Source organism: Pelobates fuscus, chromosome 10 (genome assembly GCF_036172605.1).
Source record: "Pelobates fuscus isolate aPelFus1 chromosome 10, aPelFus1.pri, whole genome shotgun sequence".
NCBI classification, from domain to species: domain Eukaryota; kingdom Metazoa; phylum Chordata; class Amphibia; order Anura; family Pelobatidae; genus Pelobates; species Pelobates fuscus.
In genome coordinates, this window is record NC_086326.1 from 105,494,309 (window position 1) to 105,504,150 (window position 9,842).

Below are 9,842 nucleotides of genomic sequence, written 5' to 3' on the forward strand. Positions count from 1 at the left end.
CTCATGGAACTGAAATCGGACACAGAAACTGCTGAACACCGCTGGACTTCCATCATCGCTTGCGTTTGTTTCTATACAACTAAGAAGAGCACTGTTCGGTGAAATCATTCGTCTGGATGAGGGGAACAAGCTCCAGGGTAAGACTATTGACTCTGTTCGGTAGTTTGTTCATTTTCAAACTACTGAACTAGACCGACCACAAGCCCTGATTCTCTGGAACTGTTTTGGGCATGGGACAATGCCTGCGGTCGGTCAAATAAATGACTTCTAATAAATTCCTGAACTCCTGAACTGATCTGGATGGTTTTTGGATATGTTGGTCACCAAGATCAGGGATATCAGGGGATGTAACATTTGTGAGGATATTATGTGTTTTGGGGTAATTTGGGGATTTTATAATAATATGTGTTTTTTCTGCCTGGAGATAATTGAGTTCATACAGTATCTGACTCAATTATCTCTCAGGCAGAGGGGAGGGATCGTATGCTATGTGTGGGAGTGCTGTGCCTTGTAACCTTATTGTTATTGGTCTGTGACCTTGTAAATCAGTCTACCATGAAGTCCATGTGGGCGTACCGCTTGCATGGGGATTGTCACATAAGGCCAAGTGTGGCACCAATAAAATCAGTTCCTCTTCACCCTCAACATGGAGCCTCGTCTCATGTGTGGAGGGGACACCTATATCAACTCTGGGGATTGCTATACACCTTATACTCCCCTGGATTCTAATCACTAGCTTTTATAAGAGCTGTTCCAGACTCCTCGGTGAGCACTAGTTGCATCGACTGACGGAGGCACCCGGTTGGGGTTCCAGGCCGTCCATCACACAGTGGTCTTTTCTTTTCTCCTTCATCATTTCCATTTTTTCTTTTCTTATTTGTAAAATATATTCATAACTCCATTGATCCCTTGTCAGTTTGTTGATACGTTTATGTGACAGTTTAATTATTGTGTGAATATTAATTAACACCTCAAATTCTGGTCTATCTTATTTATGTTGTGACCCTTCTCTTCAAAGGCCCCTCTTATTTCTTCATATCACCAGCTGTCTGCCATTCCTAAATGTATTTCACTTTTATTCTGCTAGTGTATGTGCTTCCTCTTTACATTGTGTACATCAAGCATGTCAAACTTGCAGGTCACGGGCCGCATGTGGCCCACAAGGACCATCTTTGCGTCCCGGTGAGCCGCGAGTACATGCTGGTGTTATAGCAGAGTAGGCACCTGCTTTCCCCACATTGCAGGTGCCTACTCTGCTAACACTTACCCGACTGGGGAGGAGGGCCAGCGAGGGAGCTCAGTGTTCCTGCTCCTCACTGCTCCCTTGCGCGCGCCATCTGTAGTGAAGCCGGGCGCCAGAATATGATGTCATATTCCGGCACCCGGCATCACTAAACCTTGCGAGGGAACAGTGAGGAGCAGATAGAAGATCCCCAGGGAGATGCCCCACATTGGCTCCAAAAGGTAGGAGTAATAAAGTAAAGTATGTGTGTGTGTGTGTGTCTGTCTGTCAGTGAATATGTGTGTGTGTGTGTCTGTCAGCAAGTATGTATGTGTCTGTCAGTGAGTATGTGGGTCTGTCAGTGTGTGTGTGTGTGTGTGTGTGTCTGTCTGTGAGTATGTGTGTCTGTCAGTGAGTATGTGTGTCTGTCTGTCTGATTGTGTATGTGTCTGTGTGTGTCTGTCTGTCAGGTAGTATGTGTGTGTGCCTGTCTGTGTGTGTTTGTCTCTGTGTGTGTGTGTCTGTCAGCAAGTATTTGTGTGTCTGTCAGGGTGACTGTAGGTGTGTGTGTGTGTGAGTCTGTCAGCAAGTATGTGTGTGTGTGTGTGAGTCTGTCAGCAAGTATGTGTGTGTGTCACTGTGTCTGTATGTGTCTGTCTGTTAGTATGTGTGTCTGTCTGTCAGTATGTGTGTGTGTGTCTGTCAGTGAGTATGTTTGTGTGTCTGTCAGTATGTTTGTGTGTCTGTCTGTCAGTGAGCATGTGTGTCTGTGTGTGTGTCTGTCTGTGTGTGTCTGTCTGTGTCTGTCAGCAAGTATGTGTGTGCCTGTCAGTGAGTGTGTGTGTGTGTGTCAATGAGTATGTCTGTATGTGTGTGTGTGTGTCTGTCTGTCTGTCAGTGAGTATGTCTGTCTGTGTGTGTGTGTCTGTGTGTGTGTCTGTCAGCAATTATGTGTGTCTGTGTGTGTGTGTGTGTCTGTCAGCAATTATGTGTGTCTATCAGCAGGTATGTGTGTGTGTCTATCAGTGAGTATATGTGTGTGTGTGTGTGTGTGTCTGTATGTGTGTGTCTGTCTGTCAGTGAGTATGTGTGTGTCTGTCAGTGAGTATGTGTGTGTGTGTCAGTGTGTCTGTATGTGTGTGTCTGTCTGTCAGTGAGTATGTGTGTGTCTGTATGTGTGTGTCTGTCTGTCAGTGAATATATGCGTGTGTGTCAGCAGGAGGATCAGATTTGGCACAGGGTGGTAGACGGGGTGCTGTGGTTTAGTAGAGGGTGGGCTGGAATTTATTAGAGAGGGGTGCTGTGGTTTAGTAGAGGGGGATGCTGTTTTTTTTTTTATACTCTACTTTTTAAAATAAAACCTACGTTTCTATGAAAATTTAAGGTATTTTTTTTTGCGGCCCACATAAACCTTAAACCTTGTTTATGTGGCCCATGCCAGACTTTGAGTTTGACATGCTTGGTGTACATCTATAGATCAGCACCCAACACAAAAAAAAAACAGACAAACAAAAACTGTTCCTCTTTTTTTTTTTTCCTTCCTTTTTCCCCTTCCCTCCTTTTCCCATCTTTTCTTTTTACTTTATCTCTCTCTTTATCGTTTTGCACTCTTCCCTTTTATTTCCTAGAGCTGTAGTTATTAATTTGTTGGTTCTTTATGGCTCTTTACTTATATTCAATCATCTTTTAAGATCTTCTGCCGTATTGAATGAAGATCTTTGTGGGAAGCCCCTACCAGTATTTAAAATTCATGGATTTGAGTTTTATTGTGCTAATTGAAAAGGATTTCCTCTTCTGTCTAGTGTTCCATGACAGGTCCTGGAAGACTTTTAGTGCTTCATACTCTCCTTCTTTTTCATAGAGCTCACAATCTGTAGCTTGAGTTTAAAAGAGGAACAATAAAACAGTAGGAGTCTTGGGAGGACATCTGGAACGCCTTTGTGTTTGTTAACTCTGTGAGACCATTCCATCATTGGGCTTTTGGTATCCCATTCCACTTTCATATATTTGAAAAATGCTTCTATAATTTGTCCCTCCTTGATCTGTCCTCCAAATCTATAATTTTATTTTCCAGATCTGCTATTCTTCTTTCCAGAAAGACATATTTTTCCTTATGGGAGTTTCTTATATGTTCGATCATTTCTAGTTTTTCTTCAATAACTTGAATGCTTGGAGTTAATAAAGAAAAAATGTATCTTGATACACTGTGTGTTTGTTTGTATTTCCTCCTTAATTTTCTCAAATTGTGTGTTTAGGCTTTCTTCCTGTCTTGAGTCATCATATGTCTCCGTTTGTGTACAGCCTATTTCTCCATCTATTGGATTAATTGTCTGATGTGACACATCCAAATTTAATTTATTCCCAGGGGTGAGAAGAAAGACAAACGTTTTTCCGACTGACCTTCATTTTTTTTTTTCTTCAGGTGTTTACCATTTTGCGTCTTTTTAGTGGCCATATTTTCTTCTCCTTTACTCTCTTTCCTTCTCCTTTCTTTCCTTCCCATTTTTTTTACTGGAGTTTCTTATAGTAATGTTATGTATTATTAGCAGTATTTATTTCCCCCTTTCTCTCCTACTTTTGTGGTTAGGGGTTCATACACTCTTTCTTTTCTGGTCTTTCCTTTCCCTCTTTTTTCCTCCTTCTTCCCCTTTTCTTTGTTTCCTTTATGGTTTCCCACCCCTCTTTCCCTTTCTATCCCTTCTTTTTCCTTCGCTATCCCCCACTTTACTGCCTCAAATCCCTTAAACTCCAAGTCCCTCTTGCTCCTGTATATTGCCAGATGTTAAAATAGTTGTAGGAGGAAAGATGAGACAAGAGGTAGAAATAAATAAATAACCAATACCCAACAGGAAAGAGGACAGAGAAAAATAAATAAACTCTATTTAGTACATTTCCCCGCTTGCCCTTGCAGTTGTTACCCAACTTAAGCCTTGTATTATAATATATTATATGTTCAAATGGTTATAAGAGGTCAGGAAGGCATGAAGCATGAAAAGCAAAGCTTCATTAAGCAGGGAAGGAGGGAATCTTTGTTTAGGAGATTTACCTCTATCCCTAAGTAATAATTTTCCAACTTCAGTTAAATCAACTATACACTTAGCTTAGTCTGAAGTATTTCCCTGGTGTTTCTTGGCTGTGCATAATGAATTGCTCCCTGGAGATTCCAGAATTCTTTTTATTTTTGTGGCCTGCCACTCCTCTTGTTCCCTAGGGTCACAGCTGCCTTCAGAAAGAGCCTCTTGCTCATCTCTCTTGTGATGCATGCCGTCCTTTTCCCTCGTCCAGCCCTCGGCCGGCACCACCATGAGCTACCCCTTCTTCATGACTTGAGCGTTCCACAGCCACACTCCAAGAGGATGCCTACGTCATCGCTCCTCCCCCCACCTCCTACTGTATTTAGTTTGTCTAGTGCTGCTCTACCACTTCTGTAGTAGTGTATGTGTGTGTTTAGGGACTATATTGTGCGATGTGGGATACAGGAGCTAGTATGTGAGGAAATAGGGGCAGCACTGTGTGTGCATAGGAGATTGAGGCTATAGTGTGGGGTGGGGATAGGGGCTCTAATGTGCATGGGGTATAGGGGCTCTAGTGTTTGCCTTTGGGGGTAAATAGGGGCTGTAATATGGGAATGGGGTAAAGTGGCTGTCGTGTATGGGGAGAAAAGGTGTGTGATGGGGCAATAGTTTGGGGAAAAAGTCTGTAGTGTGTAAGGATAAAGGCTGTAGTGTGTGGGTAGGATAGGGACTGTTGTGTGTGGGGGGACAGGAACTGCAGTGAGTGAGAGATGGACAGTGTTATAGTTTCCGAGTGAAGTAAAGGGGTGCAGTTACAAGGGTGCAGTTACAAGGGTGCTTTGAAGCTGGGAAGGGGGAATCCTCTTCACTGTGGTTGAAGCATTTGGTCAGAAACCCTGGCAGGTTCAGACCACAAGTATTGAACCGGCGCTATGGAAAGTATTAGAGTTTTGCACTGGCTGGGGGAATTTATGCAGGTGGCACCTATTGGAGATGCAGACCACAAGCTGCCTGGCCCCTTCTTCATAGCAGAAGACTGGTTGATAAAAAATATCTCTGCCTCCACCACTTTACAATGAATATAACATAAAGCCCAGCCTTGACCCCAACTCCCCATCTAACTACCGCCCTATCTCGCTACTGCCATTTGCCGCCAAGATCCGAGAGAGAGTTGTGTACACCAGACTGACTGACTTTCTCGAAACCAACTCTCTGCTTGACCGCCTTCAGTCTGGATTCTGCGCTGGTCATTCTGTCTTAACGGCTTTGACCAAAGTATCCAACAATTTAATTGCTGCTAAATCTCGCGGCCATTACTCTATCCTAATTCTCCTTGATCTTTCTTTGCATTCTCCGTAATGTTGGTCTATGGGATACTGCTCTCTCCTGGTGCTCCTCCTACCTCTCCCAGCGCTCTTTCAGTGTTTCTTTCTCAGACTCTGCCTCTTCCCCCCACTCTCTGTCAGCGTCCCCCAAGGTTCTGTCCTTGGTCCCCTACTGTTCTCTATCTACACTGCCTCCCTTGGTAAACTCATCAGCTTGTTTGGCTTCCGTTATCATTTCTATGCAGATGACATGCAATTCTACCTGTCCTCTCATGATCTCTCTCCGCCCATCTTGACTCGTGTCTCTGACTGCCTCTCTTCAATTTCCAAATGGATGGCTGCTCACTTCCTTAACCCCTTAAGGACCAAACTTCTGGAATAAAAGGGAATCATGACATGTCACACACGTCATGTGTCCTTAAGGGGTTAAACTCAACCTGTCCAAAACAGAACTTCTGATCTTTCCTCCCTCAAGTGTTACTACTCCCGTGTCTGTCTCCCTCCAAGTCAACGGCGCTACCATCACCTCTACCTCGAAGGCTCGCTGCCTGGGTGTTCTTTTTGACTCCAACCTCCTTCACCCCTCATGTCCAATCAATCACCAAATCCTGTCGCTTCCATCTCAAAAACATAGCGCGCATCCGCCACTATTTAACCCCGGATGTGTCTAAGGTGCTGGTCCATGCTCTTGTTCTCTCTCGCCTGGACTACTGCAATACTCAGTGGTCTTACGTGTTCCCAGACTACTGCAATACTCAGTGGTCTTACGTGTTCCCAGATTGCACCATTGCAATCTATAATAAATGCGGCGGCAAGGCTAATTTTCCTGTCTGCTCGCACCTCCCTGTAGCGTTACTCACCTTTCCCAGGGGCCGGCCGCGGTCCTCTCTTCAAGCCGCGCGCGGTCCTGCGGCTGCACGAGCCGCGCGCGGTTCATCCGACGCTTCAGACAGGAAGGCGGGCAGTGACCGCGAGATGCGGTCACATGTCCCGCCTGAATCTAAGAGCGCGCCGCGAGTCTCGGGCGCGCTCTTAAAGAGACAGTGGGAGCCTAAATTGCCATACACTTACCTTTTGGGGGTGTGGAAGTGACAGGAGCCAATCACATTAGTTTTGAACCTATTTATACTTACCCTTTTCCCTTAGTTCCTTGCCCTATCGTGGTTTCTGCTACAGTTCCCTTTAGCGCTTGTTGTGTTCAGTTGTGTTCCTCCGTACTTGACCTTGGCTTTGTATTCTGACTTCGTTTTCGCTTTATCCTTGTCTGTTCTGTTTGCCGGCTTGCTGTTTCCTGTGTACCAGACCCCGGCTTGTCCTCGTTTACGCTGTCTCTTTGTGCCCTTGACCTCGGATTGTTCCTGACTCTGTACTTCTCCTATATACGTCGAGTCCGGCCATTCTAAGGTCCGGTAGACGTATCTCTCCTCTGTTCTGCCTTCTGTTTAGCTGGATCCTGCGTGTAGGGGTATATTCTCGTTACATTACGATAGGGCCATGGACCCCGCAGATTTAGCTCAACAGATGGTGTCTCATGAGGCTAGATTTGTAGAGCAGGATCACCGAATGGATCAGATAGCCCAGGCTCTCCAGACGCTCTTAGCTAGAACCATTCCAGCAACCACACCTAACCCTCCTACACCCCTTCTTCCTGAAGTATCGACTGTGCCTAATGCTACGGCCCATTTAACACCTCCTCCTAGGTATGGAGGGGATTCTAAGACATGCAGAGGGTTCATTAACCAAATAGAGTTTCACTTTGAGATGTATCCACGTTCATTTCCCACAGAGAGGTCTAAGGTTGGGTTCTTTATGCACCAACTTACCGACAAAGCACTTGAATGGGCAAATCCTATTTGGGAAGCTAATGGACCTATGGTGCATGACTTTCACAGTTTTCTTACAGCATTTCGCAGAACTTTTGACACTATGAAAAGGTCTAAAAATGCTGCAAGAGCATTAATGAGAGTTAAACAGGTTTCTAGGTCTGTGGCTGATTACGCTATTCAGTTTCGTACTCTTGCCTCACAGGTAGATTGGACCAACAATGGGTTAACTACTGCCTTCATGGAAGGCTTATCAGACTCTATATTGGATGAGGTAGCAGCTAAGGAGCTTCCTGTTGCTTTAGAGGACCTTATTGACTACCTCATTGATATAGATAATAGGATTCGTGAAAGGCTCTATACCAAGAACAGAAATAGACGTTTTGTTACACCTATTCACCCCAGAGTTAATACACCAGAGAGTGTTAAAGTATCTTAAGAGGAACCTATGCAATTAGGGGTTGCCAAACTCTCTGATAATGAAAAATTACATAGGAGAAGGGAGGGACTCTGCCTATATTCAGGGGTGGACTGACCACTCACAGGGCCCTCGGGCAGTGGGTGATCAAGGGCCCCCCCCCTCTTGGTCCTGGTACAAGGTTTTCTAGTCCCCTGCTACTCTTCCCCCCTTCTTTCTGCTGCTTTTACACATATATTATGTGTAGGCTGCCCAGCACACAGAATGGCTGTGTGAGAGCCACACAGCCCTGACTCCCACACTAACAGAGCCCACAAAAATGGCCAGATTTACTTTAAAGGAGTTAATCCAACCAAAAACAGTGTATTAATAAACACTGTTCTTAGATGGAGTAACCCTTGCTGGCGTGCCTTCCCAGCAAATAAAGGATCACTATAGTGTCAGGAAAACAAATTGGTTTTCCTGACACTATAGTGCCCTGACGGTGCCCCCACCCTCAGGGTACCTCTCCCGTGGCGCTGAAGGGTTTAAAAACGCCTTCAGCCACTTTCCTTAATCCAGTGCTGGGCTCCCTCGGCGCTGGTGACCTCTCCTCCCCGTCTGACGTCAGCGGAGCCAAATGCACATGCGCGGCAGTGCCGCGCGCGCATTAAAAGTATCCATAGGAAAGCATTTCTCAATGCTTTCCTATTGACGCTCTGCGTGATGGAGGCGGAATGCGTCTCAGCGTCGCAGATGCGCCTCTAGTGGCTGTCCGGAAGACAGCCACTAGGGGCTGGATTATCCCCAAATGTAAACATATCAGTTTTTCTGAAACTGCAATGTTTGCATCTGAAGGGTTAAAACCTGAGGGACCTGGCCCCCAGACTCGCGGAAGTGGTCTGGGTGACTATAGTGTCCCTTGAAAATAAAGAAATAAAGCAAATTTAATAACACACTTCTTGACCACTTTTGCTGAGGCCATCACAAGCAGCAACCCCACATGTACAACCATACAATGGGCTGAGGTGGGTACTGGGGGTCTGAGGTGGGTACTGGGGGGCTAAGGTGGGTACAGGGGGGCTGAGGTGGAGGCAGAGGTGGGTACTGGGGGCTGAGGTGGGTACTGGGGGCTGAGGTGGGTACGGGGGGCTGAGGTGGGTACAGGGGGCCTGAGGTGGGTACTGGGGCCTGAGGTGGGTACAGGGGAGCTGAGGTGGGTACAGGGGAGCTGAGGTGGGTACTGGGGAGCTGAGGTAGGAGCTGGGGGGCTGAGGTAGGAGCTGGGGGGCTGAGGTGGGTTCAGGGGCTGAGGTGGGTTCAGGGGGACTGAGGTAGGAGCTGGGGGGCTATGGTGGGTACTGGGGGCTGAGGTGGGTACTGGGGGGTTCAGGTAGGAGCCTGGGGGCTGAGGTGGGTACTGGGGGCTGAGGTGGGTACTGGGGCTGAGGTGGGTACTGGGGCTGAGGTGGGTACTGGGGCTGAGGTGGGTACTGGGGCTGAGGTGGGTTCAGGGGGACTGAGGTAGGAGCTGGGGGCTATGGTGGGTACTGGGGGCTGAGGTGGGTACTGGGGGGTTCAGGTAGGAGCAGGGGGGCTGAGGTGGGTACTGGGGGCTGAGGTGGGTACTGGGGGCTGAGGTAGGAGCTGGGGGGCTATGGTGGGTACTGGGGCTGAGGTGGGTACTGGGGGTCTGAGGTGGGTACTGGGTGGCTAAGGTGGGTACAGGGGGGCTGAGGTGGGGGCAGAGGTGGGTACTGGGGGCTGAGGTGGGTACTGGGGGCTGAGGTGGGTACGGGGGGCTGAGGTGGGTACAGGGGGCCTGAGGTGGGTACAGGGGGCCTGAGGTGGGTACAGGGGGCCTGAGGTGGGTACAGGGGGCCTGAGGTGGGTACTGGGGCCTGAGGTGGGTACAGGGGAGCTGAGGTGGGTACAGGGGAGCTGAGGTGGGTACTGGGGAGCTGAGGTGGGTACTGGGGAGCTGAGGTAGGAGCTGGGGGGCTGAGGTAGGAGCTGGGGGGCTGAGGTGGGTACTGGGGGGGCCATGGTGGGTACAGGGGG